Genomic DNA, 2,432 nt, shown 5'->3' on the forward strand with positions numbered 1-2,432 from the left:
CTCGGGTAGGGGGTCCCGAACTGTGCGTCTAGGCGGATGGTAACAGGAGACAAGGGACACGATGTTTTACCCAGGTTCGGGCCCTCTTGATGGAGGTAAAACCCTACGTCCTGCTTGATTAATATTGATGATGTGTGTTACAAGAGTAGATCTACCACGAGATCAAGGAGGCTAAACCCTAGAAGCTAGCCTATGGTATGATTGTTGTTTGTCCTATGGACTAAAGCCATCCGGTTTATATAGACACCGGAGAGGGCTAGGGTTACACAGAGTCGGTTACAATGGTAGGAGATCTACATATCCGTATCGCCAAGCTTGCCTTCCATGCCAAGGAAAGTCCCATCCGGACATGAGACGAAGTCTTCAATCTTGTATCTTCATAGTCTTGGAGTCCGGCCGATCATGATAGTTCGGCTATCCGGACACCCCTAGTCCGGAACTCCCTCAGTAGTCCCTGAACCAGGCTTCAATGATGACGAGTCCGGTGCGCATGTTGTCTTCGGCATTGCAAGGCGGGTTCTTCCTCCGAATAATTTACAGAAGATTGTGAACACCAGGATAGTGTCCGGCTCTGCAAAGATAAATACCACGTACCACCGTAGAGAGAATAATATTACACAAGTTCAATCTGCTGACGTATTTTGTGGCATGACGTCACACCATTACCAAGCCTTTACTCGAATTGTTTTTATTGTATCACCTCAGCGCGTTTAGCGAGGCGGTTTCCTTGGCACGTCTTGTCGAAGCAGAGATCGTGTTCCCCTTATTCCGGGATTCCCATCAATACGGACGTGGGTAACCCAACCGCGCCCGTTGCCACGCCCCCTCCATCGAAGACGGGTTCCAAACGGTCACAGGGACGGCTCTTGGTATTCTTCCTCTTTATAATGAGACCAAGGCCCATTCTTTTCCTTCAATCCTCTATCGAATCCGCCCCTCGCCCTGAGTTCCAACACCCAGGGCTCCATATTCGGGTACCTTCGATCTTCGACAATGTCCGGCCCCGACCTACGAGGCCGGTGGATGCCCTCCTCCGTCACGGAAGAGGATTTGCTAAAGCTAAGAGATGCCAGGTACTTAACCTACGAGATTTCGCATAGGCTGCCTGCCCGAGGGCAAGTTATTCCTACTCCCGAGCTTGGCGAGAGCGTCGTGTTCGTGTCTCACCTCCGTCGGGGTTTAGGCTTCCCGACTGATCCCTTCATGAGGGGGCTCATGTTTTACTATGGGCTGGAATTCCATGACTTGGCTCCGGAGTCCATCCTCCACATCTCATCATTCATTGTTGTCTGTGAAGCCTTCCTCCGCACTACCCCTCACTTCGGCTTGTGGCTCAAAACCTTCAACATGGAGCCGAAGATGATTGAGGGGCGTCAGGCAGAGTGCGGCGGGGCGGTTATAAGTAAGAGGGCCGATGCTCCATGGCCCGAGGGCTCTTTTCAGGAGGAGCTCGGCTTGTGGCAACAGGAGTGGTTCTATATCACCGCTCCCAGGGGCAGCAGGCAGAGGCTGCCGCCCGTCTTCCGCTCGGGCCCTCCACAGCGGCTGACGTCATGGGTCAACAAGGGGCGTGACTGGGGGCCGTCCAAGGATGTTCCCCTGTTGCAGGACCGGATTCGAGGCCTCCAAGAAAGGGAGATCAATCTGGCCGTAGTGGTACATGTTATGTTGATCCGGCACCTACTGCCCTGCAAACGTCGCCCCCTCCGCCTGTGGGAATTTAATCCGGAGGGGCCACGAGCTCTTCAACACTTCATGGGTTTGACACCCACGGAGATGTACGAGCTATTCTTCGGATCGCAAGAGTTGCGTCCGAAATTGACCGAGGATGCTGGCCTAAGCTGCAATCGCCCGGATACTCAAGTAAGTAGCCCTGTGTCCGGACACATTGTCCATTCATTTACTGTGGGTTTGCCTTTTAACCAGCTATCCCTTGGACAGGAGTGGATAGCGCAAGCAAAACTAATACGGTGTCCGACCCCCCTCCCTGAGACCACGTAGGATCCCGTGTTAATCAAAATGTTAGAGGTTGCACCTTCGGAGGAGGGCGAAGAAGGGCACAGGGGAACTACCACCTCAGCCACGGAGGCTTTCAGTAAGGGAGGAATCGAGAGTCCCTCCTTCCAGGGGGAGAAGAGGACCGCTTCCGAAGACCCAGAGGCAAAGGCCTCAAAGCGGGGAAATAAATCTGTACCGGAAGGTCCTGTGTCGGGAAGAGCCCCGGCCGTACTGTCTCCTCGGAGGAATCAGCCCTCTAGCGAGCCGTAAGTAAAAAAGGGGAATTTTGTAATAGTGGACATCCCTGTTTAATTTCTAAGGGTAACCGAAGTTTTCACCTTGTAGTTCGGATCTCAGCCCAGCTCAGCACAGCTCATCGTCGGGAGACCTTTGTCCGGAGATGATGGAGAGCGAAACGCCTCCATCTGCCACCC

The sequence above is a fragment of the Triticum dicoccoides genome, chromosome 1B (genome assembly GCF_002162155.2).
Source record: "Triticum dicoccoides isolate Atlit2015 ecotype Zavitan chromosome 1B, WEW_v2.0, whole genome shotgun sequence".
In the NCBI taxonomy this organism is placed as follows: Eukaryota; Viridiplantae; Streptophyta; class Magnoliopsida; order Poales; family Poaceae; genus Triticum; species Triticum dicoccoides.